Source organism: Equus asinus, chromosome 17, assembly GCF_041296235.1.
Source record: "Equus asinus isolate D_3611 breed Donkey chromosome 17, EquAss-T2T_v2, whole genome shotgun sequence".
Lineage (NCBI taxonomy): Eukaryota > Metazoa > Chordata > Mammalia > Perissodactyla > Equidae > Equus > Equus asinus.
Genome location: NC_091806.1, coordinates 31,938,142 through 31,965,237, shown reverse-complemented (window position 1 = coordinate 31,965,237; position 27,096 = coordinate 31,938,142). Strand labels below are relative to the sequence as shown.

Genomic DNA, 27,096 nt, shown 5'->3' with positions numbered 1-27,096 from the left:
AAGGAAAGATCTAGAAGGGATGTCACAATGCCAGCTCCATCCACAGCCCCGCTGAAGGCATGAAACCTGTGTGTTGTATCACATACCTGTCTCTTTGGACAGAGCAGACAGTTAATGTGTAGGTTGGCTACATATCTTCATTTTTTTATTTTGTCCTGGCCTTAAAAAAAGGCAACTGGATAAATCAAATTCTCTTTTCAAAGAGAATTCTCTCTGGCATATGAGGCAGTCCCAGTGTACGTGTAGGCTACGTAACAATTTATTGGAGATATTCTAGAAGAAAGGACTCTAGATTGATCCCTTACAGTTTGATATTCTAAGGTTCTCTGGCCTTTAAGAAAGCCCCAGACAATAAGCAAGTGAACTTGAAGAAACGCTGGCCCAAAGTCTAGTTTCAGGAGACACACAGAGAAAAGTAAAAGCTCTCCATAGTAACTGCCAGTTGTGGATTCTTAAGATGGTAAACATCTTCTTCTCTCTCTGAGCAGAAAATATCTGAGATAGTCACTTAACATCTGACTCTGAAGAAAACAAAGGCCTTCATTCTAGAATCTCTAATTCCATTCTCCACCTTAGGCTACCCAGCTACACTGAGTCTATAGGCAAAAGAAATCTCATCACGGTGATAAAGTTCACAGATCACCCTGAACTGGTGCTTCTACTCTTCCTAATGTTTCCCAGTTTACATCTAGTCACCCTTCTGCTAAATATGGGGATGTTTATTCTAACCCAAGTGGACACCCAATTCCACACCCCAATGTATTTCTTCCTGAGCTATCTTGCCCTGCAGCGTGTCTGCTGTGCCTTGATCGTTGCCCCTCAGAGCCTGGCCACACTGACCACAGGCAAGACAGTCATTTCCTATGGCCAATGGGCTGCCCAGTTCTTTTTCTTCACCATCTCTGCAGGCTCAGAATGTTACCTGCTGTCAGTGATGACCTATGACTGCTTTGTCGCTAGTAGCAATCCACTGCACTATAAGGTGACTATGACTTCAAGGACCTCCAGGAGCTTGTTGTCCAGCACCTATGTCTGTAGGGTATTAGGGGGCATCCTGAATACCACATGCACCTTCACCCTTTCCTTCTGTGATGACAATCAGATCAACTTCTTCTTCTTCTGTAATCCCCCACCCCTGCTGGAGCATGCCTGCCACAGCTCGCCTGCCACAGCATGACACAAAGTGAGATTGACATCCTCTTTTTTGCCAAATTCATGTTCCTGGCCGATGTCATAATCATCCTGATCTTCTGCATGTTCATCATCAGAGCCCCCCCGAGGGTGATGTCTGCTGGTGGGCAAGCCAAGACCTTCTCCACCTGCAACTCCCACCTCACCACTGTTGTTCTATTCTTTGGGACACTTGCCTTCATGTACCAGAGAAGTAACTCAGACAAATCCGAGAGGAAAACAAGACCATGCCTGTATTTTACACAGTAGTCATCCCTATGCTGAACCCTTTGATTTACAGTCTGAAGAACAAAGATATAAAAACTACATTCAGAAAAGTCATTAGTAAACTCCAATTCCCAAGGGATGTCGCTTTAGGTGAGTGTCCTTCATCCTGATCCATCTTCTCCCCAAATCTTCACGCTCTGATAAGCATCAAAACCATTTGGTACTTGCCCTCAAGAATGGACAGTAGGTGGCTTTCACTAGCACTTGGGAAATGGACAAGAAGGAAATCATGAGACTTCTCAGTCTCCGTAATTATGTGAGCCAATTCCCTATAATCAATAAATAAATATATACATATACAGATAAGATATGTGTATAAGAGATATAAATATATAAGGTAAGAGACGTAAATATATATAATAATATATATCCTTTTATCTCTTTGCTCATTGATATTGACTTTTAGTCTGCATGGAGGGTTATAGCTGAGAATCATACTGATGGGAGAATAAGGGGAGTTTTTTCTTTTATGGTGTGGGTTACCTGCCAACTCTTTATGAGGAAGTTCATGAAAAGAACCATAAGCCCAGTGGAATTTCCCATTGGTACAGATTAAAATAGTAGAGGAAGAGTGCTTCCTTTAGGCTAGTCTTCTACTTATGTCTTCCCAAATGGTTCCCAATACCTCCAGGACTTTAATACCCGCCTTTCAAGTGGAAATTCTCTACATTCTGAATCTTCAATTCCTTTGTTTCTCCTCCTCCTAAACAGAGTGCCTGACTTGTGACAATTACTGCTGTCAATAAACTCATTCCCAGCATCTGCAGTCATAATGATGGACCTATAGCAAACAGTTGTAAATGGTATTACCTTCTCAGGTAGTATCTCACCCTCTTAGAACATCAGTTTGCTCAAATCAAAAAAAGATTAATATTTCCTACTTGAAAGAATTCCTGTAAGGATTAAAGAAGATGCTGACAATCAATTTGGAATTTGGGATTAGTCAGAAGAGGCTAGATTTGCTGTGGTAACAATCCGGAATGGCAACATTAGGGAAGATTTGGGTGGCTCTAAGTACCCCAAATCTCAACCCCATAGAGCGTCCCTTGCAAGCATCATCTCTTTCTCTGTCTAAAAGAGCTTCTTGTCTCTATCTCTGCTGGTACTTACCTTGCAATGCAAAGCTGATCCTCTTCATACCCCAATTCTCCCAACCTCATTTTCTCGAAAGCTACTAGTAGAATGTTATTAGCATTAGATACAAATATGCCAAGATAGGTCAACCACAAATTCAAATAAAGAGAATTCTTACACGCAAAATAATTAAAAAGGCCTATAAATTTATAACAGGAAATACCTTACAGTTCTAAATGAAAGAGTAAAGAACTTAGCTTTAAACTGAGTTAAATTTATTGTTAAGAGCCCTTAGACTGAGACCTTTTATGGACCAACAGAAGAATAAAAAAACAGGAAATGTGGCTATTTTTGCAATCTACCTTATAGAATATCTACAATACGTTATCCACAAAGTACAGCACACAACAAAAAAATTACTAGATATGAAAAAAAGCAATGAATTTAAGCCAAAACCAAAAGAAAAATTCAAACAGATGCATAATTAGAATTAGAGACAATGATTTTACAATAACTGCTGAAAATATGTTAAAGCATTTAGAATAAAAGAATAAAATGGATGAACAGATGGGGAACTTCATCAGAGAAACAAAAAATCTAACAGAATGCAAGTTCTAGAACTAAACAACACAACATGTGAAATGAAGCAGATTGGATACAGCAAAATAAACACAAATACAGGTCAATAGAAATCATCCAAACTGAAGCAGAGAGAGGAAAAGAAATTTTTTTTAACTGAATGTCTGAGACATTTGGTAAAATATCAAATGGTCAAACATATGTGTAATTGGGGGGACACAAGAAGGCACAGAGAAAATGGAACAAAAGAAATTTTTGAAGGTAACGACAAGGTTAAAGTGCTAAAAACAAATATTACCCTAGAATTCTATATCAGTGAAAATATCATTCAGCAATGAAGGCTAAATAGACATTTTCAGAGAAATTAAACCACAAATAATGGTTGCCAGCAGACCCAAACTACAAGAAAGGAAAGAAAAGCACATTTACAACTTCATGGTTTTCTCAGGACAGTCTCTATTTACACCTGTTGTCCTGGCATCCTAGTCAATGTGGCATTTGTCCCAGATTTTTTACTTTTTCATGATTAATTATTTATTTTTGATATTTTTGGTAGACTTCCATTTGCACTGCCAGCTTTGCCATGGTCAGACCTAGTAGTGTGTGAGACACATATAGAGTGAATATAGTTGTCACTTTGACATACATTTAAATCTGAAAGACATCAGCCATATCTTGTCTCTCTTTTCCTGATTACTTCCAGAATGAAATCTCTTGTCCAAGGATAGCTTACAAGGTACCTCCTGTTTAAAAAAAAAAGAATAAAGAATCACTCAGACATAAGGATGTAGGGAGGGCTCATTTCTCTGATCTAGGGTGATGGTGAGAGAAATATTTGACACTGCTGCCTCTGGCAGCCACAGTTGTACCAGCCAGCTGTATTGCAGCCCATGCCAAAGCACATGAAGCCACAGGTGTCCCTTGACAGGCACTTAGGTATAAACAAAAAATGTGCAGAACAAAGGGACTAAGAAGTGCTGTGGAGCATACAAAGAGTAGTCTGAAAGCTTTTGCTACAGTGGTTTGGTCTATTTTTGAATGATGCAAAACCACAGCAATATTTTGTTTGGTATCACTTTTATATTTTGCAATAAGCACTTTTGGTATTAATAAAATCAAAAACCAGAAGGGCATGTTACTCCAGGAAGTTGATGATGAACATGTATTTTGCACAAGATGTTTGAGCACATTTATCATCCATTGAGGGAGTCACGGCGATGTCCATGAGGACTTGAAAAGTAGAAGGTGCGAATGTGCTGAAGATGCATAACGCTTGCTTTCAAAGACTGTGCCTGACAATAATGATTTAAAATAGCAGGTGTGTTTGTTTACATTTCATTCTGTGCAGCGTGACTTTTCGTTCACATCAAAAGTAATTGAGCACATTTATTTAATTCTAATTTTTCGTGCATGAAGAAAAAGTAAAGCAGTACTTGGTAATGCATCAGCTCCAATAGAAAAGAACAGTTTTACGCACAGTGGAATGATGACAGTTTTATATCAGTGTCATTAAATGCTTCAACTGGAAAATCATTTGTTGTTCCAATAATTTGATTTTTTCACCCAAGTCATCAAAGTAAAGCTGTCAAAAGTTCTTTCTGTCAGTGACAAGATGACATTATTGGGAATGCTGCTGTAAATTCAGCATAGAATATCAACCATGAAGGCAACACTTCTTGTTTTTGTGGTAATAATACAAAAACAAATTTAGGTGAAGCACGGCATCATAATAACAATCATGTCCTTATTGAATTTTGAAACCCATGGAACAGACATATATTTGGAATCAGTTGTGGTACACATAATTTAGATTTGCATCCAAACAAGTTATGATGGTCTTTCCATCAAAACAGAAGCCATAGTTGTTGATATTTACAAATGTTTCCATATAGACACAATTAGAGAAACGGGGTTACAACATTTTTTGACCAAGATGGGATGGAATACCAAAAAAATTTAAAAAACAAACAAAACTCTGCATGGCAGCTTCTTTCTTTCCTGCTTCTTATCCATAGTGTTGTAGAAGTATGTAAGCCTTGAAAAGCCTTTGAAATCAGCCTGGGTGATTTACGATAATATTGAACTCATTTGTTAAAATGTTCTCAAAATTTTTATTATGTTTATTTAAAATCTGTTAGAAATCTTGTATCTTTCATCAAAGCATGTAATGAATGGAGGACAAAAACCTTCATTTTGAAGGCTTTAGCAAGTTCCAAGTAATGAAAACAAATCTTGCAAACTGGAAGGCGTTGAAATTTATTCCTTCCATAGGAATGGAAAAGCTAAACAAAATAAACAGCAAAAACTGTACAAGGTGTAGTTCTGAAACTACATAATTGTGGCTTAGAATATATTATCTTGTGGCAAGGACTTTGATGAAGCTCCTAATTTTAATTAGTTAAAATTATATTCTGATCTGGAGTGAAATAACCAACAAAGTCAATCATTTTTCAGTATGCACATTTTTTATTGAGATATAATTGACATGTAACATTATGTAGTGTCAGGTGTACAACATAATGATTTGATATTTGTCTATACCGTGATCATCATTTAAATTTCATGAAACATTCCAAAAAATCATAATTTTATGATTTTGTCTTATAAAATTTGTCAGAGAAAGATACTCTAACTAGAGGAGGCAAAAAAGGCACATGTGAAAATACAGGGGCTGAAATATATATACAGTACAATGTAAAAAAATTACAATTGAGAATATCTTCCATTTAGCAAAATTTTCTCATAGCTTATTAAATATGTCTATGAAGAGAAAATACTGTTCCATCAAAAGTATTATAGTTTACTGTAACGATCTGGATGAATCTCACTAACATAATTTAAATGAAGAGAATCAGACACAAATGAGTACGTACCGTATGATTCCAGATCTAAAAAGGACAAAGGCAAGCAAATCCATCAATGCTATTAGAATTGGGAGTGATGAGCAGAATGAGCACAGAAGGGTTTCAGAATTGGTGATGTGTTGACTCTTGATCTGGTGCTAGTAACTCAGGTGTGTTAAGATTGTGAAAATTCATATATGATATTACTTTTTCTGAGTGTTTTTTGTACTTCAATGACATTGTTTAACATTATGGATCTTAAGGATATTCTTTCAAATGACCATATTATAATACCATTACCACGCTTAAGAAAATGACCAATGACTCCATTACCTAATTTAATATCTAGTCTACATTCACATTTTGTTTATTTATCCAAGAATGGATTTTATTTTATTAGTTTTAATCAGAATTCAACCTATGTTCAACCAATGTGTTTGATTGTTAAATTTTATTTTACATTCTTTTAATCTAGTAGAGTTCCCCTTCCTTTTCATTTGCTCCAAGGCACTGATGGCTGTCTTATAAATACTCTATATTCTAGATTTGTCTGATTGGTTGCTAAGGTCTGTGGTAGACAGAATTTTTAAATGATCTCCAATGACATATGCCCTTGTATAATGTCCTCCCCTAGAATGAGGGCAGGACCTGTGAATATGATGAGATAACACTCCCATTATTAAGTTTCCAGATTTTGAAGATATAAGTAAGATCCCTAATCAGCTGACTCTGAGTCATCAAAAGGGAGATTATCCCAGGTGGGCCTGACCTAATGGAGAAAGCCCAAAAGAGAAATTCAAAGAAGCACAGACATTCCCCTGCTTGCCTTGAAGAAGTAAGCTGCCTCGTTGTGAGATGAGAGGGTCACATGGCGAGGACCTGAGGGTGGGCTCAAGACCAGTCCCTGGTCTGCAGCTAAGAAGGAAATGGGCGCCACAATCGCACAATGGCAGAGCAGTAAATTGTATTGACAACCTGATGGGGCTTGGAAGAGGATTTGAGTCTCAGATGAGATTGATGCCCACCCACTGCCTTGATTTCAGTCATGGGACACCCTGAGCAAAGGACCCAGATAACCCATACCCTGACTCTTGTCGCATGGAAATTACGAGCTAAATTTGTGTCGTTTATGCGGCTAAATGTATGGTAATTTATTACTTTGCAATAGAAAACTAACATATGTCACTCTTCCCTGTATTTCTTATAACCCAAAGGTTTGTTTTAAAGCAGCATCCAATAAACGTTTTCTGTAAAGAACCAGATAGCAAATATTTTAGGCCTTGCGGGCTGAGCAGTCTCTGTCAGGACTACTCTCGTCTGCCATTGTAGTGAGAAAGTAGCCATAGGCAATACTACGTAAACAAGTAAGTGTGGCTGCGTTGCAACAAAACTTTATTTTAAAAAGCATGTGGCAGACCAGATGTATATTCATGGACCCTAACCTGCAATCCTGTATTTTTCCTAATCACTGGCGCCCCCTTCAGGCTGGCCAGTGCACAGTCCCTGCCCCCCTCCCATTCCTCTCGCCAAAGCTGCTCTCTGGAGCGCCCTTGAGAGCTGCTATTGATGCTCATATGCTGTTGTTTCCAATCCTGGCATAACTATCTCTTATTTTTCACAGCACTTTAAAATTTACAAGGCTCTTTAAAATCCCTAATTATCGCATTCAAGCTTTACAACAACCAAGCGAGCAAGGAAGGAATAATCACTCCCATATTTCAAGAGATGAAAGTGAAACCTATGGAGACTGAATGTCTTGCCCAGCTCACACACCCAGGAGTGAGTGAGTCAGGATTTGAATCCTGGCGATGATCTAAGCTGTCTCTTGAGAGCCCACACTAAGGGTACCCTCCTACCTACATGGGCTCATTCCCATGGGCTGGAAGAGGGATGTTGGATCACCAAGGGGAAGCCTAGGCTTCAACCGCCAACCAGGCCAGAGACATAGTGCTCTGGGCCTCCTGGGGCTTTCCTGGAGCTCAGGGCAGGGTGTGCAGCCTGCTCTGGAGGCAGCTTGCAGGGGAAAGGACATGGCTCAAGCTCCTCCTACCCGCCCCCAAGAGGAAATATTCCAAACACACGGGCAGCACAACTGCATCAGGAGCTTCATCCGACAAGTCAGCAGGTGACTCTTGCAGATGATGTCCTGTCCCACTTCTGCATGGCCACCTGTACCTCCCTGCAGGTGTGGAGCAGGGTCCAGGTGACTCAGGTTCTAGGCCCATATCTTCCATTTACTGCCTGTGTGACCCGGAGCAAATCACTCTGTCCCTCTGCACTTCAGCTTCCCGTCTGTAAAATGAGCATGATAACTCCTGCTTTATGTGGACTCGCATGAGGACCAAATGGCAACTGGGTTCAAGGATGCTTTGTACACTACACAGCTGTCACTGTCCCCTGAAATGGCCCTTCTGAGGACCCTGCACCAGCCCTCCTCTTACCTGCCCTCAGGTGCTCACCTGGATCTCTCTGGAACCATGGCCTGTTTGTCCTGGAAGCCAGCCTCTCTCAGACAAGGTCAGCACAATCCATAATGAAACAAAGTTCCTTTGGCTCTTAGTGTATTAATGGTTCTGCCCACTCAGTGTTCCTCATCTCTTCCGGTGCACAGTCCACAAGCCTAAAACTTTTCCTTCTAGCCCGAGTCTGGACTCTCTATGCCCTTTCCTCAGCCCCAATCCCCCCTGGATAAAGAGTTATGACTATTCCGCAGGGCTGGCCCATGGCCTAGTGGTTAAGTTTGGCGTGCTCCACTTTGGCAGCCCGGGTTGGTTTCCCAGGCGTGGACATACACCACTCGTTGGCAGCCATGCTGTGGCTGCAATCCACACACAGAATAGAGGAAGATTGGCACAGATGTTAGCTCAGGGTGAATCTTCCTCAAGCAAAAAAAGGAAGATTGGCAACAAAAGTTATCTCAGGGCAAATTTTATTCAGAAACAAAAAAAGAAAGAGTTCTGACTATTCCAATGCTCACCTGATCAGACTCATTTAAAAATTAAGAGTCAGACCTGAAAGGAGCCTTAGAGGCAATTCAGTGTCGTGACATCAAACTGTGGTCCTTATCAGTGCAGGACTATTTGAAGAGACCCAAGAAACCAGTGAGAGGGTCAAGGCAGAGCCCAGCAGGCAAAACTCAAGGCCACTGCCTGTCCCTACCACAGAGGGCATCTCCACCCCTGTCTGGTTTTATTGAGCTTCTCTCGTGTGTTAGGAAAGGGTTTGGCTGTTGAAATAGGGTTTGAGAACCACATGATGAATTCGATATTTTCCCATCACCAAAGAGAAAATTAAGGCCCAAGTCAGAGGAGGTGACTTGTCCAAGATCACTCAGAGCATTCATAGCAGAGCTGGGGGCAGAATTCAGGACAAAAACAGATTGAAGCTGAACGCTAAGGCCAGCCATCCTCTGGCCCGTGCCTCGCTGTGACCATGGTGTCAAGTGCATCCATCCACAGGACAGACCTGAGAGAGGCCTGAGGCCATAGACCTGACGAGGGGCTGTGTTTGTTTTTCAGCCCCTCCCTGGAGAACTCCGGCATCTCCTGTGCATCACTGGATTAATTCTGGCTTTGAAGACTGTGGGATGTCAGCAGGCCTAGGAGGCCCCGGGGTAGGGAGGTCTGACTCCTTCATAAACACAGGCCCCCATAACAGGGTCCCTGGAAGAGAGGAGGTATTGATGGGCAGGGCAACCTCCTGCTCCCACTCTCGCCCAGTACCTCAGCCAGGAAGTAAGGAAAGTTGGTAGTTGTCAGGATATGAGAGGCAAGGATAGGGGCTGCTGGTGGCCAGGGCCGGAAGGGAGTCACATTGCCCCCGAGTACTCTGAAGGTATGGTCAGATAGGGCAAAGGCTAGGAGCTCAGCCATACTGGCTCTCCTTCTTTTGGGGGATCTCCTGAACACCCAGCAGTTGTGCCTAGAGCTTCCTGGAGGAAGCCATGCCCAGAAGGTCTGACAGCAGAGGACCCCTAGCCTCACACCAACAGGAAAGGAGAGCCCCCATGCCCTATCCAATTGTCCTTGTGGCCCTGCTCTCAGCAACGTCCATGTGCACAGTGTCCAGATCCCTCAGACATCTTCTCCACCAAAGGAGATGTGCTCACTGGGGCTGTGACCCCCTTACACACAGTGCTGGATCAGCTGGAAGTCATGTTCCAGCAACCTCTGGAGCAGCCTTTGTGCCAACAGTGGGTTAGGCTCTTTATCCCTGGGGAGGAAGGGCAGAAAGAGGGAAGAAGGAGAGCGGCCTTCCTGATCACTGCTGCAGCTGGGGGCCCCAGATCTATTACCTATCCTCCAGGACTCCCTGACAGTGAGACCCTTGACAGGGTCAGCTCCTCGCTCTGTGCACCTGGGTGTTAGAGACTTGGTTCTAGTCCCAGCTCTCCTGAGTCACTCAGTAAGTGAAAGCAAGCCACTTTCTCTCTCTAGACCTTATGCCCCCGTCTGCACAATGCTAACGTTCCTTAAATTTGAAGGAAAGAAGAGCTCAGTAGCTTTAAACCTGGAAATAGTTTCAGAATCATGGCAGTGGGAGCTATGGTAAGATGTATCCATGAGCATGTTCATGGGACCAGAGGGAAGGCAGTCCCAGGCCCACCGTTGTCAGCAACCCTCTCCCACGAGCTCATATCCAGATACCTGAGCTATTTCCAAGGCTTAACTGGTTTCTAAACAGAGCTCAGTCTCTGAGCTTGCAAGTTCTATCCAGAGAGATACCCAGGAGGTATGTAGCCAGGGCCCTGTGTCACTACATGTCTGTCTTAGTTCTTCCCGCCTAGATCTCTGTCAAAAGCATTCTAGCATGCATCTTTTGCACCTACTTGTAGTTCTCTGCTTGTGTGTGTGGTTATTTGTCTTTGCAAGAGTTTGCCTGTGCCTGTGCCCATCTGTCTGCCTGTGTGTATGGCCACCCATCTCTATGTGTGTCTGTCCCACCCTCTATAGTCTGTGTCACCTGTCTTCCTGTCTCATCCACTTGAATGCCTGCCTCTGTGTGTCTGCCTGTCTCTGCATCTGAGTGATTGGTCCAAGTCCACGTGTCTGCCTGTTTATGTGTCACATCCATTCTGTCCGGTGTCTGCCTGAGTTTGTGGACCTGATGCTATGTATATGCTTACATAGCTGTCAGCCTCTCTCTGCATGTCCACAACTCTGTGTGTGTATGTGTGTTTGTGTCACTATGTGTGTCTCTTTGTCCACCTCAGAGAAGCTGCCAGCTTTTCTCCATGTCTGTCTACTTGTGTCTTCTCTAGAATCTTCCCTAGAATCTCCAATCCCCTCAAGGTTTCTATCCTTCAGCAAACATACATCTAAATTCAATCCTATCTTACCTTCCCTCCCGCCACGGAGAGGCTCTCTGGGGCTATGTCTTGTGGCTCTTTAGAATACTACTGACCAATCCTAACTCCCCTGTCTTTTCCCCTCTCTAACATTCAAAGTCCACTTTTTCCTGGATGCCCTGGGCCTTCTCTTTGCTGTGGCGGAGGCAAAAGGGGACCCAGCCTTCCTGCCCAATGTCACCATGGGACTGCAAATCTATGATTCCTGTGTCTCAGGGATCTGGGCCCTGGGGGGCACCCTGGCCCTGCTGTCCAACCAGCTCCGGCCTGTGCCTAATGTCAACAGCAGTCCCCAGCAACTACTCCTGGAAGTGGTCAGAGGGATGACCTCCCCAGAGTCTGAGCCCATGGCTGAGCTGCTTTCTGTGTACAGAATCCCTCAGGTGAGAGACGCACCTAGGAAAAGAAAATCACTTGAATATTCTGTCTGGGTGCCGGAGGATAGAGCTCCAACCAGGTAGAAAGATCAACAGGCTGCACTCCTGAAAATGTCACTTCCCTTCCCTGGGCCTGGGATCCCCTTCCACAAAATGAGGGAGCAGGTATTGGACCAGATTGGTGTAGTTCCATAATGCCGGTCCATGAACTGGTGCTCATCTATGATGATGTTTTCTCTGGTTTGCAGCAAAATGACAAATGACATGGTATACCTAGGTGTCAGTGTGAGGTTGCCAGCCCTCTTTACACAGTGGTTTTATTTTTCTAGCAAACTTTTGTGGCAAAATTAAAGTTTAGTAACTGTAGGCCAAACTCTCATAACTTTCCTGTTGATATGTTAAGCAGCCTGGAACACGTACTCTCTTGCAGCCCATGATCCGAGGGCTGATGAGAGCACTTACCTTTTATCACCCGGCCAGGATGAGCTCATTCTCTTTTCCATCCTTCTCAGAAAGCTTAAAAGTTGAACTAGTAACAGACTATGCTGCTGGATCTCTTGAGGTTTCTATGAAACATTTGCCTAGATTTGAGTTCTGCTTGATCATCAACATACAGCAAATGTTAGGCAGAGAAGCAATGTCTGTCAAATCATTTTCCAGGTGACAAATCTGTATTTTCCCCCAGTGTGCGTGGAAGGCACATGACTGCTTAATTGCGAGCTTTAGAAAACACCCCAAGAAATATAAAATATCTTCCTTTCCAGATTCTACTGCGGTCTCAAATGCCACAAATGAGAAATCATCCAATTTGATGCAAATACTTAGTTCTCAATAGCTATAATGCAGTGATGTGTAGCTATTATCAGTCATTCACACCCCAGGATAAATGAGTTTACCTTGTGCTTTCTTCTGCAATAGTAGCTGAGAGTGAATTAATAACAACTATAGCTATCATTTACTGAATGATTACCACTAGTGGAAACCGCTTTTTAGATACTTTGCTTGTATCAAAATTCTTATGAAGAGTAAATGATTTAATACACAGAAAACAGAAAAACGCCTGACTTATAGTAAGTGCTATGTCAGCATTTCCTGTTATTATTATTATTATCTTCATTTTTATTATCTTATTTAATCCTCACAACAACTCTGTGAGGTAGATACTATTATTATTCCCATTTTACAAATGATGAAATTGAGGCTCAAAGAGGAAATGTCACTTGCCCCAAATCACACAGCTTATAAGTAGTAGTTTGGGTTTCAAAACCAGGTAGCTTGACTCCTGGGGTAGAAGCTACAGAAGCAAGGAGGAGGGAACCTCATCTAAATGAGACTGCTGCCTATTTTGGGTCTTTGTTTATTCTTTCTAAATTTTGACTCAGCACAGTACCCATGGTGTGGAGCATTGTGCTACAGACACATTACCATGAGGCACACGTGGGCCGTGGCCCTGTGCTCAGAAACACTCACATTCTGGGCAAGAAGACAAACATGAACCCAGATAGTCCTTACACCAAGGCACCCACATGACTCTCAAAGGGTCTGTCGTGGGAGGATCAGGGCAAAACAACTCAGCCTCAAGTTTCCAAATTGGAATGTTGGGTTATGTTGGCTGTACCTTCTGAGTCAGACACCAGGACACTTAGTTGACAGAGGATTGCTTTTCCTAGTTTTTTGTTTATATGAAAAGTCTCACATAGGTATAAAAATAAATCACTTTTGGGGACCAGCCAAGTGTTGTAGTGGTTAATTTCCACGCTCCACTTCAGCGGCCCAGGGTTCACAGGTTCGGATCCTACATGCTGCTCATCAAACCATGTTGTGGCTGCATCCCACATACAAAATGAGTGAAGACTGGCACAGATGTTAGCTCAGGGCGAATCCTCCTCAAGCAAAAAGAGGAAGATTGGCAACAGATGTTAGCTCAGGGTCAATCTTCCTCTCAAAAAATAAAATTAAATCACTTTTGTTAGACCTTAATTGCTTTAATTTCAAAAAGTTAAAATGCATGAAATCAATTCAGTCCCAATGGTTACAAACTGCTTTGAGGTCCCATTCCAGCATGGTGCATAGTGTTTGACCTGAGATCATCCTCCCCACAGTGTCACCCCCTCCCCAGTGGGGCCTCCTTCTCCAGCCCCATGGCCCTCATGAAACTGAGGTAGCAAGCATCATTCCTGGGTTAAGTGTCCCAGTGGCAGGGAAAGTAAAGCCTCATGATACATTCAGCATTCAGGTGCTAATTATTACAGTCTCAGCTTTGTAACTCTAGAAATATCACAGTTCACACTCATTCCATAGATGTTTTCTGAACAACAGCTACATGCCGGATCATATCCCCCAAGGTATTAGCATGAGTAAGACCCAGTTGCTAACCTCAAAGAGCTCATAGCTGAGTGTGGCACAAAGAGATGATGTTATAGTTCCAGGAGTGAAGTACCCACCCAGAAATGACTGGTATGGATGGGTCTGGCTCAAGCTGCCCAAAAAGCCATTCTCAAAACCAGACACTATTTGTTAACTCAGACTGAGAAATGTGACTCTCATTCTGCCTTGTGTTGGTTGGTCAGCATATACTGTCCCTGCAGAGAAGACTCTACCTGAAGACAAATTCTTCTCAGAAGGATAATCCATGAGCCTAGACTTGGAGCATAAGGAAGAGCCTGGACTATCGTTGCTATAAGACCAGATCTGCCCAGGCAACTAGAATGTTCGCTAGAATGAGATGCCCTCTCCCTTATAGATGACAGAAACACCCAGGCAAGTTGGGTCATTCTTTAATGATTGTATTGTCAACTATCTGGAAGAGAGACTCCCTTAGTTCCATTCCAGCCCTGAGGACACACTAGGCCCACCTCCTAGTTCTCACTAGCATCACAGCCCAATGGGTCACTTGTGAAGAGGTTAACCTCAGTCCATTTAAGTGAATTTTCCTCAGGACTAGCCTTGGAGGCCACACACTTCTGGGTCTAGAGCCCCAGGCACTGAACTCAGTGTGTATATCTTCTCTCTAACAATGGGGACTCCACTTCTGTTGGGTGGTATCTTTATTTTTCTGAAATGTAAGGGAACTCCAAATTCATTACATCTTAAGACATTCTTGACCACTTGGCAATAGTCCTTACTTTTCCCAACTCTGACTTTGCAAAACCCCAGAATGCATAAAATCAAAGAACCTGGTAGAGACTGTCCTTGTTTCACACAGATCCCAGAATGCGCACCAGCGGAGGGGACTGGACAGAGATGGGCTGGGAAGCAGGAGAGCTAGAAATTATGAAGGGCACCGGCTTGAAAGTCAGTTAACATGGATGTGAATCTTAACAACACTACTTACTATTTATGTGATCTTGACAAACTGAATCATCCCTTTTGAACTTCACATTCCTCATCTATAAAATGAAGGTAAAAAAGATTAAACACGATGGATGTACTTCTTAGAGCTATCATGGGTGTTAACAATGGAATGACCCATGCCTGCAATATAATAAATGCTCATTACTGTTATTGTTATTGCTATTGCAAATAATGATGATAACAATGTAAACCTAGAAGGAGTAGTTAACTTTTGATAAAATCCAGTTCTCAAGTACTGTGTATAATTTTGCCTGGTCTAGGACCAGAGAGTCAGCAAAGACATTAAGTAAAAGAACTTGTCTGCACATACCTGGTGGGACAGCCTCCTTACAGCAGGCTAGGGAATGTCTGTGACAGCAGACTCCTGCCCTGAGTAACCTGAGGATCCTGTAGGAGAAGGGAAGAGGAAGGAAGAGGAAGAGGAAGTGAGAAAGAAGAACATGCATTCATTTATGCACTCAACAGCTAAGATAAATAAAATGGATCCTGCTTAAAGTCTAATTGGAGGGGAAAAGACATGAGCTCTAACAGTCTGAGGTGGAAAGAGCTCAGTGATAAAGTGATGATGGGGAGAATCCTAGGGCTGGAATGAACTGGTAGGCAAGAACTCAATCTCAGTTTGAGGAGCAGGAATCAAGGAAGGCTTTATGGGGTGGAACTCAATAAACAAGCCATATTTTTTTTAGTTCTTTTGTTCCTCTATGGAGAAAATAAATATTCTCTTAATTCCATAACTGTTTCTTAGCTTTTATACTCACCTAACCCCAGTGCCACCCTCCCCTCACCCTGAGAAGTCTTTTGCCACAACTGGGTTGAAGAAAACTTAGCACTTCTTATGGATTCTCGTTTGGTCTGCCCATCAGAAATCACACTCCTCACTGACTGAGCCTCTGACCCCCCTGCTCCAAAAGCTTCACATCCTTCCTTAGGTCGGAGGGCTGGAGAGCCTCCAGGGCAAATGGACTCACCTAAGACTTTGATGATACCCATCCCCTGATACTGAATTTTCCTGTTATTTTGCTTTAAGAGCATCTCTTCTAAATAGCAAATAAATGACTTTTGGATTATACACAATTTGACAATGTCTATTATAGTCAGAATCTTTACTCCAACTACCTTGTGTCAGGACAACTCAATCCTCCCCTCTTTGCCCTTGAAAAGGCAAAACACATCTAGATGCTCCAACGAAAGTGTGATGAAGGTGCTCTTTTCAAAGCAGTGGGGAGTTAAGGATGAAACACCTAGAGGACAGCCAGAGTTGGAAGATATGCCCATTGGTGGGGAAGGAGGTAGTAGGAGAGGGCCTCCTGACCAGAGCTGTGGCTACTGCCAACCCATGGTTGAGCAGAGAGGGACCTGGGGGCATGAATACCCCAACTGCTCTCTCCTCCCACCCCTGGTCTCCTACTGGAAGACAGAGAGCAGGGAATCTCTTTGATGTAGTCCATAGAGGTCAGGCTACAGAGGGCCAAGAGGCTACAGACAGCTGTAGAGTTCATCTAGATGGCAGACAGAAAACACAGCTCACTCTTCTTAACTAGAGTAATTTAGCCTGTCACATTTACTGAGTGCTGATGAACTTGATGTTATTGTGCCCTCTTATAGAATTGTCTATTTATTTTGTTTTGTCATACCTTCCTGTTATTTATTAATAATAGAAATAATGAATAGAAAGCACTTTTACTTGTCCTTTGGTTACAAGGTATTTCTATGCTTCCATTTATTATTTCTATTACTACAGTTTTCTGTTTATTGTGCTTTTTCTTGTTTGTCTTGTCTTGAAATTTCCTAATTTTTTAATCTATTATTTTCCTTCGGGTGTTTGGAAGTTCTATATCTTGTTTCTATTCTTCTAATGATTACTCAGTTTTAATCACTTGAATATGTATTTGTCAAACAATGTCAAGAATTATGCAATGTATAAAGACATACACTGAGCACATCTTCTCTGCTTCCTCCACCGGCACCCTCAGAGAGATTCTGTAGTCTGTTGCGTTCCCTCTTAAGGTGACTTGGCTTCTCAGGCTGAGCCCATAGGCTTTGGAAGGACCTGGACATAGTATATATCAGAGACCAGTGAGAGATTAGTTAAAAATAAAAGGCAGACAGACACAGAAGGACAAGCACTCCATGATACTACTTATGTGATGAATCTAAAACAGTGAAACTCAGAAGCAAAGAATATCATAGTGGTTTCCAGGGACTGGGAGGAGGGAGAAATGGAGATGTTAGTCAAGGGTACAATGTTTTGATTATACAAGATGAGGAAGTCCTAGAGATCTCCAGCATAGTGCCTATAGTTAACAATACTGTGTTGGATACTTAAAACTGAGCTAAGAGGGTAGGTTTTATGTTAAGTGTTCTTATCACACAAAAGCATAATGATAATAAGAGAGCGGGAGGAAACTTTCAGATGTGGTGTATAAGTTTATTGTGGCGATGGTTTCACAAGTGTATAGTTCTCTCCACTCTCACCGAGTTGTATATGTTAATTATGCACAGCTTTTTGTATGTAAAGACAGAAAGGGACAGAGAGGACAGGAATGAAGCCAAGCCACAGGGCAGCTCTGAGAGCTTTTGTGGGGACAGAGCAGGGGCAGTGGTAGCATGTTCTGGCCAGGAATTTACAGCCCCATTTCTTCCCCCAGATTAGCCATGGATCTCAGCACCCTCAGTTCTCTGATCGTTTCCAGTACCCATCCTTCCTCTGCACGGTGCCCAGCAGTGCCCACCAGCCCTGGGTTCTAGCCAAACTCTTGAATCACTTTAACTGGACCTGGGTAGGCCTTGTGGGTTCTGACAATGGCAACTTTGAGTGGCTGGATCAGCAGCTGCAGATGGCTATCAAGCATACGGGTGGCTGTGTGGCCTTCTCAAAGATGATCAGTTGCCAGGGAGATAGCATCAAGGGCACAGCCAGCATCATCACCTCAAGCCCTGCCACCACGGTCATCGCCTGTGACTGTTACCACTTTCACTTCAGACTTCTGGCTGAGGCCCTTTGGGAGAACAACGTGACCAAGAGGACATGGATTTTCTCCATCTCCTTCTCCTACAGCCCGCTGGTGCAGGATCCCAGGGCCGAAGACTTGCTGAACAGCACCTTGGAGCTGACCATAGCCTCAGGAATAATGCCTGGCTTTGAGGACCTCCTGCTGGCACTGCACCCAGCCATGTACCCAGGCAATCGTCTGATGAGGAAGCTGTGGGAGGAGCTGCATGGGTGCAGGTGGTCTGGATTAGAGGCTTCCACCCAAAGTGCCAGAGAAGGGACTCAGAATTGTACAGGGCTTGAGAACGTCCACCTGTCTGCCTTCAAACTTCCTGATCTGACAGCCACTTACCAAGCCTACCTGGCAGCCAAAGCCCTGATGGCCACCTATCACAACCTGCTGTCCTGTTCCCCAGGAGAAGGACCGTTCCTGGGAGACACCTGTGCTGATACACAGAGCACCAGGCCTTGGCAGGTGAGCAGCCAAGACCCCCTGCCCAGTCCTTGTCCACCCCAGCTTTCTGTGAGCCACAGACTAGCAGACAGGCAGCATGATCTATGAAAGTAGTACTCAATTTAGGGCCAATGTGACTTGGGCTCAAATCCCTCACTATTGAAGACACCAGGGGTCGAGATCTAGAAAAGAGAACTGGCTCCTACTGGCAATGAGAGTCAGTTGTAAAATTGTCAGGAATTATGCAAGTTGCTTGTTAAACCATGGAAATCAGCAAACACTAAAATCTTGGCTTTTTTCCCCAGAGAGCCAATTGTTAAACATTTAGCAGCACACCACTGCCAATGTCCAAGCAAAGTTATAGAAGTGAAGTTAGAGAAGAAGAAAAGTCCTCTTAACATTAAAAACAGTCTTCAAACTAGGCACAGCTTCTTTAAGGTGGGTTTTAGGTAATTTTATTAGTATTTACGTTGTATGAGTTCTTAAAGGCTGTAAGAGTAAAAACAGTTAACACTTTTTGAGTGCTAGTCTGTGCCAAGTAATGTTCCAAGCACTTTATATGTGTTAATACCTTTCATCTTTATGATGATCCTCGGGGTAGCTTTCCTTTTTGCAGACAAGAATATTGAGATAGAACAACATAGCCAAAATCACACAGCTGCTTCAAGGTAGAGTCAGGAATCGCACGAGGCAACCTGACTCCAGAGTCTGGGCACTGGGCCACTGCTCTCTACTGCCTTCTATGCTGAAGAATTCAGGAATCGTTCGGCATTCTAGACCCAGCTCTGCCTCCCCACCAAGTGATTTGCTCAAACTTCCTCCTATAGTCTTACTGGGCTTCTGTGGCCTAATTCAACAAATGTATGCTTATACCGCAAGTATTTACTAAGCAATTTTCATGCGTCTTAGAGCAATGGGGGATACAGAAATGGGCAAAACGTGTGCTTGCCTTAAAGTGTTTACACTCTAATTGGAAAGAGTAATAAATAATCATATATACCAGGTATTGAAGGATATGGCATGAACAGGTAGGAAAGTTATTCAGTAGGCTCAAAGCTTGGGATAGACTAAGGAAAAAAATAGTGTAAAGACAAGATTGCAAGGGCAAGGGGACCCTCAAAGGTCTTCTAAAAAGTTTCCTGGTATCTGGGAAAGATCGTAATCCATTTTCCTAATCACAGCTCAAAGACAATCCCATCTTTCAAAGGTGTTCAAAGAACCACTCACTCTCAAGTCTCCGGTGGACTCCCGAAGGCACTCTGCCTGTCCTCTCTTTTCTACTACTTACACTATCGCCAGAAGGGAATGATAATAGGACTCTGATAGTCACATAATCTGAGGTTCTCTCAGCCATGAAGAGTTTGGAATACATTGAAACATTCATACTCTTCAGTCCACAGTCCACATCTTCTTTTAATCAAAAAACATTTTCTATCAACCACACTGCTGAGAAGCATTTGAAGGCAGGATTGAGCTTTTGTATCCAACCTATCAATCATGTCTGGCACAAAGAAAGACCCTAAGTAATTTGTGTGGATGGTTGTTGGAAATTGGAAGGTAAGAAGAGCCTGTTTGTGAACTGATCTTAGGCAGGACCTAAGACTTCCAGACTTCAGTTAACTCGACTTTCACCTCTACCTTTCACTTTCTTACCCACGTAGATTAACACAAACTTGGGAGATGAGAAAAACAGAGCACTTTTTTCATAAAATGTGCAGAGATAAGGTGTCTTCCTCCAATGGCTGGCAAGTGCAAAAGTGAGAGAAAGGTCCAGTGATGTGGAGGAAATCCCCCCGCCTGTTTTGCTCCTAACCGGTTTCTTTCCTTCTATTTTCTGTCCCTGTCACAGGTACTCCATTACACTCAGAAGGTTCGCTTCCATACCAGAGCCCAGAAAGAGATTTTCTTCACTGAAGATGGGGAGATACTGGCAACACTTGACATTAAAAACGTGTACATCCTCCCAGATCAGAGAGGACAGACAGCAATTGTTGGACATTTAGATTTCAGAGCACCTCGTGGAGAAGAGCTACTGATAAACAACAGTACTATTATCTGGAAAGAAGGAATCTCAAAGGTGAGAGCTGAGAGCTCCCTAAGGACCAAGCCAACATAGCACCTTGCACCTCTAAGCACCCAGCAGTATTTGTTTTGTTGAACTGACTCAGGATACTTGGTCAGAGGGAGAGTAGGGTGGATTATTAACTTACTTAACTCTGAGGCTGTGCAGCAAATAAAACCTTCCAAAACTACTCCCTGGCTCCCAAAACTAAGGAGCTTGCTAAAGGCAAAGGTAATTCATGAGCAAATGGGAAAGTAAATTATCTATAATTGCCAGTTCAAGTTTACCCTGAGATAGCTATTGTGTCTACCTGGAGCTACTACTATTTTAGCCTTGCAGCCTTACGTCAAGAAACGGATAATTGATGCCAAACTTTTTCAAACAATGGAAAATAACCCTTGGAATCCCATTAGTCCTCTCCCAGACCCCTAAGTATCTAAGGTGACCAGGTGGAGACTTATAATTTAAGTGCTGTTGCATCTCAACTATCACACCAAGCCTCCTGCAGTTTTCTCCAACTCACCTAGGTGCGGTTAAGCCCTCCCTTCTCCGAGCATCTAAAGCATTTTCCACATATATCTATAATAAGAACAAGAGTAAGAAAATTGCCATACCAGGGATAGTATGTTTTATCTCCATCCTCAGTAACTGCAAATTGGTTCCTTCTGGTCTCACCTTAGACTGGCAATTCTTTTTGCATTCCCGCAACTGTCACTCCTCAATGTCCAAATCCCTCACCCTGGGAGAAAGCAATAGATGGCCGATGAGCAAGGGAGCAGAGTAGAGTTCCAGGGAAGAATGGGCATCATTGCTCCACAGACAAAGGGCTGGCCCTTGGTTGTTGGGTTCTTCACTCAGGACAGTTTCAGGCATCTTCTCACTCACTTCCCCTTCCCCTGACCACATAATCCTTTTATCACATCTTTCCAAGAAAATTCATTCTGCAAGCATGATCTGAATCTCAGTGGTTCTCAACTGGGAGTGATTTTGCCTCCCAGGGGACACTGGCAGTGTCTGGAGACATTTTTGGTTGTCACAATTTGGCAGGAATACTGGGCATCAGTGGATAGAGCCCAGGGATACTGCTAAACATCCTACAGTGCACAAAACAGCCCTCCATGCCAAACGATTATCCAAATATTACCCTCCATAACAAATACTGCCCAGCCAAATGTCCAGTAGTGCATAAGGTTGAGAAACCACAGACTAGTGGCTTAGCTAGTGTTTGCAGCCTTTGTTTCTGACTCACTGGCTCAGTTCTGTTTGGGCTCGGGGGAAAGTGAGTCCCTCGAAATAAAGTGAAGGGATTTGGTGAGCTCAGAGTGGAAGACAAACTGAATATTCAGAATATTATCCTGCTTCACTAGCGTTTGTTGTGAACTCACAATTTTCCAGGCACTGTAACATGGGCTTCACTTACATCGTCTCATTTAATACTCACACAGTCTTCAAAATAGACATTATTACTACTCCCATTTTATTCAAGAGAAAACTGAAGCTGAGAGAGGTTAAGCCCAAGGTCATTCAGCCTATAAATGGCAGAACCAGAATTCCAACCCAACAGCCAGCGGCCAGCCCTTTGTCTGTGGAGCAGTGGTGCTCATTTCATTCTTTTCAAGATTTCATGGTTCCCCCCACCAGACTGTGAAATCCTAAGCGCTCATTTTTTCTTACTGATATTTCCCTAATACCCTGCACAGTACCGGATACACGGAACATATTGACAACTATTGAGCAAGAAAGGGAGAGAAGGGAGAGAGGCAAGGGAAGGAAAAGGAGATAAAAAGGGTTTTGATTTAAAAAAGAAAAACAAAGGAGAGGGAGAAAACAAGAACTTAGGGAGGGAGCCAGTAAGTGAGAATGATGCTCGAATTCCTCTAAGACCTGACAGCACAGACACTCTTCAATCTCTCCCACAGTCTCACCAACACTCTCTCTCCTCTCATGTGAGGTCCCTTCCTCCATCTGCAATGAAAAATGCCCTGTGGGGACCAGGAAGTCCACCCTATCTAAGAAGTCAAACTGCTGCTACAGTTGCCTTCCCTGCCCCAAAGGGGAGATTGCCATGACACCAGGTAAAGAGGGAGGCTGCCCTTGGTGTCCATCCTCATTGTCGCAAATGACAAGATTTCCTTCTTTTTTATGGCTGGATAATGAAACGGTTTTCTCTATCCATCGATGGACACTTAGGTTGTTTCCATATCTTGGCTATTGTAACTAATGCTGCAGTAAACATGAGGATGCATATATCATGGAAACAATTATTCTAATAAAGTGTACATTATTCTAATGTAGGAGGACTTTTCACTGAGGAGGGTGACATGGGATGTAGGCCTTGAACAACAAGTGGAGTTTCAAAGGCAATGAGGCATGATAAGGATAGTCGAGGCCAAGGAGTAACTTAGTAAAGGCAGGCTCAAGGCATAGAAGCAAGAAGGAGTCAAGAGTGGCTTGTGTATAGACTGTGACGGGAGATGTAAGAAGCAGGTAGCTAAATCACAGAGGGCCTTCCTTGCCACACTCAGGAGCATGGACTCTATTCTGTGAGAATCAGGGAGACATTCAATTACTTAAGAAGAGAAGCAGTGTACATTTCAATATGTGTTTGACGGAGATTAATAGGCAATGAATGCAATGAAAAGGAACAAGATTTGATCAGGAAGACCAGGCTCAGAATCCAGGTAATTGTTGAAGCCACCTGTTTGGACAAGGTGTCTTCTCACACGGAAAACTCTCAGTGTCAGCAAGTGAGGACTTTGAGGATAATTTTTGCCTATTTGAAGAGAAAGGCACTGCTGAACGAAGCTGAGGAGGAGCCACAGGATGCTAAAAAGAAGATGATGGAAACGAAATATAAGAAGAAATCCCTTGGACTTGGAGATTAGTAGGACATGGAATCAAAGTATCTAGGAACATGGAGATATAATCAAATCAAGGAATGAGGTTAAATGAGAATATCATAGTAAGCACCCCATAAACATTCCTTAAATTAAACAGGCTGATGAACTAATAAATGCACAAAGTAGCTGTGACTATGAATTATGCCATTGCCACCGTTGTTGTTCAATTCAAACAGACGAAGCCTGGCTAGGAGTTGGAGCTTCCATAGGTTGTTGTGTCAATGACATTTCACTATAGTCTGATGCATGATAAGCAGCTGCTGTCAGAATTTCTGCTATCTGTGTCTTTGGCCCTGGATGTAAGGACATCAAGCAATCTGGAAGGCCGGTGGTAACAAGACTGAAATACACTGAACCTTCTGGAAAAGCCATCACAACTTGTACAACTGCTTTACCATGGAAAGTTCCAGAAGGTTCTCCACTCTGTTCTCTGACCCAGTTTCTCTTTCTCCCTTCAGATAGTGCTGCGTGTGAGAAGTGCCCTGAGGACCAGTGGCCCAATGTGGAGAAGAGTCAGTCCATCCCCAAAACCCTTGACTTCTTGTACTACCGTGAGCCCCTCGGCACAGTGTTGGCTGCCTGCACAGCCCTGCTGTTTCTTCTTGCCCTGGGCATCTTAGGCATCTTCATCTGGCACCACCACACCCCCATCATCCAAGCCAATAACCACCAGCTCAGCTACCTTCTGCTGTCCTCCTTGGCCCTCTGTTTCCTCTGCCCCTTCATGTTCATTGGGCATCCAGGGACCTTCACCTGTGCTGTGCACCAGGCAGCTTTTGGGGTCACCTTCACACCCTCTGTGTCCACTGCGCTGGCCAAGACCATCGTAGTGGTGGCAGCCTTCCATGCCACCAGGCCAGATGCTCGGATTAGGAAGTAGGCGGGGCCAGTTCTCCCTAGCAACATCCCCATTGTCTGTTCCCTGCTCCATGCAATCTTGTGTGTGCTCTGAGTGACCAGATGGCCCCCACAGCCTGTGAAGTCTACAGAGCCTGGGTCCACAGTGACTGTAAAGTGTGATGAGGGCTCCTTGGAACTGTTCTATACCATGCTGGGTTACCTGGGTTTGCTAGGTCTGGTCAGCTTGTTGGTGGCCTTCCCTGTGCGCCGCCTGCCCGACACCTTCAGTGAAGCAAAGCATATCACTGTGAGCATGTTGGTCTGCTCCTGTATCTGGGTGTCCTTCATCCCTGCCTACATGAGTGCCCAAGGCAAACACACAGTGGCTGTGGAGGTCTTTGCCATCTTAGCATCAGGAGCAGGCCTCATGTCCTGCTTCTTCTTTCCCAAATGCTACATCATCCTTCTCCATCCCAAAAAGAACACAAAAGAACAAATGCTTGGCAGGTATCATCTCAAGTGAGAAAATCAGAAGTGGACCATAAAGAGTGACGCTTTCTCAAGGATGCCTTCCCTAAGCTCACCACCAGGAAAACTTTCCTTCCTCTGAGCCCCATCACACTGGTCTGAACTCCTCCTGGTCACTTAGCTCCTTCTATTTTGCATTTCATTCTACCAGAGGGAGATGAGACATGTTTACTAGTAATACTGTACTTGATGGAAGCATCTGGTCTAATTCATCCTGCGGCCCCTCAGCAGAGAGCCAGTGCCTGGTGCAAAGAGGAGGCAGAATAGTTGGTTGATGAGTGAATAAATCAACTTATGCAAAGTTAGCATTGGAAGAGATCTTCGAGAGGAAGCATCGAGGTGGTATGGTGGAACAGAGTCAAAAAGACCTGGTGCAGATTCTCCTGGCTCCTCCATGTTGTAGCTATGCGGACTTTGGCATGTTACTTAACCTCTTTGAGCCTCAGTTTCCTCCCATGTGAAGTGAGCTAAGCCTTCCTCTCCAGGTTGTTATGACGGTGAAATGAGAAAATGCATGAAAGTGCTCAGCACATATTAAACAAATGGTAGCTATATGAAGTCATCCAGTCCACCCTGTCCTTTTACAGATAAAGGACCTGATGCCAAGAGAGAGGACCAATTTACCCAGGGCATCATTGAGAAGATTTTAAGAGTCAGATGAATAAATTTCAAGCCCTAGCTCTGCCATTTACTTAGCTGTGTGACTTTGGGCAAGTTATTTAACTTCTCTGTACCTCCGTTTTCTTGTGTGTAAAGGAAGATAATAATAGCATCGACTTTGTGGAGTTATCAATGGGAGTTAATGAATTAATATTTATAAAGCATTTAGAATAGTACCTGGGACATAGTAAGACTTAAAAGAATTTGTTAAATAATTCCATAAAATTATATGTAATAGCAAACCTAGATCTCTTAATTTGTTGCTGAATAACCAAAATTTTTGTGGGAAACTTTCTCCAAGCTAGGTCCTGGAGAGGGACCTTCAGAGATGGTAAAGTATAGTCCTTACGAACAAAGAGCTTGTGACCTAACATTTCCAACCTAACTTGATCAGAGCAAACTGAATATATCTATTGTGAACCTGTTTTATAAGAAGTGAACAACCTGAACCTGCTCTTGTTAGCCGCCTGTGTTTGGGTAGATGAGGACAGATGACTGTCACACACCCAGTCACACACCAGAGCAACCACCAGAGCAAGGTCTGCTCTAAATGAAGCCCCTCCACCTCCATGAGAGTGTGAGGATGCTAATGAAGCCCACAAAAAACTGGGCATCAGTTAATTAAAAGATGGTGCTCCTGGACTGCTCCCTGGGGAGGGATGGAGACGACTGGTGATGCTCAAACTATCTCAAGGTATAAAGGCATCCATGTTTCTGGGCAATGAGATCCATTTCAAGTTCCTGCCAAATTGGGTTCAGAATGCTCCTATCTTGCCGTGGCTGGTCAAGAATGTTATTTAGACCAATGACAATAAAGCCACCAAAGGAAACAAGGATATAGATAAAGAAGACTCAATTTAGAGAAACAGAGAGCTGTAGCATTCCACAGCAAAGCCAGCATTTTGACAAATGTAGCTTACATCAACTGCTTAGGGCTTGGCATGTAAAAATCGAAAAGCAAGAGACCAAACAAAGACTAAGGACCCTGAAAAAAGAGATAGGAATCCCCACACAGGTACTAGGGATAAGAAGAACATGAGACCATAGAAGGGGGTTCAGATGGGCCTTCTTGAAGTAGACCCGGGTCAAAACCTTTGATGATGTTACATAAGAGTGCACAGCAAATGGTAGAGTTCTATTACAGAGTGTAGACCCAGTCCTTCTCACCAAGTCCCAAGTCAAAGGACCTTCTCCAGGATGATTACCAGGTAGTCCTAGCTAACAATTAAGCCAACATCCTAGTACTCAGAGTGGGCAAGACAAGATCAGCAGCACTCATTACAGAATTCTGTCTTATAAGTTTTGATTCTCTCTGGAATGACTCCCTGTGACGGTCTCTGGGTACTAATGAAGTAGTGTCAATGTTAAGCTAGCACTCACGTGTCTTGCCTTTCACTCTATAAATAAATATACCCCCAAAGAAGGATTATTTTCTCAGAAATTGCTTATTTACAGAAATATGCATTTTCCCTGACATGATTTCATAATTTATCTTCATTGCATATTGATCTACCATTATTAGTGACTTTAAAAATTTTAGCTGTCAATACCTATACATATCATGCACCTTACCAGCACCCCAGATTCTGGTAGGTAGGTCTGTGTTTTAAGGAGTGATTGTTTAAAAT

The 27,096-nt window shown here is 43.2% G+C and overlaps 1 pseudogene; it reads left to right on the top strand.

Annotated features, from left to right (window-relative positions):
• Window positions 1–709: 709 nt before the first annotated feature.
• Window positions 710–14,314, top strand: LOC123278158 (olfactory receptor 9I1-like; annotated as a pseudogene).
• Window positions 14,315–27,096: the final 12,782 nt, after the last annotated feature.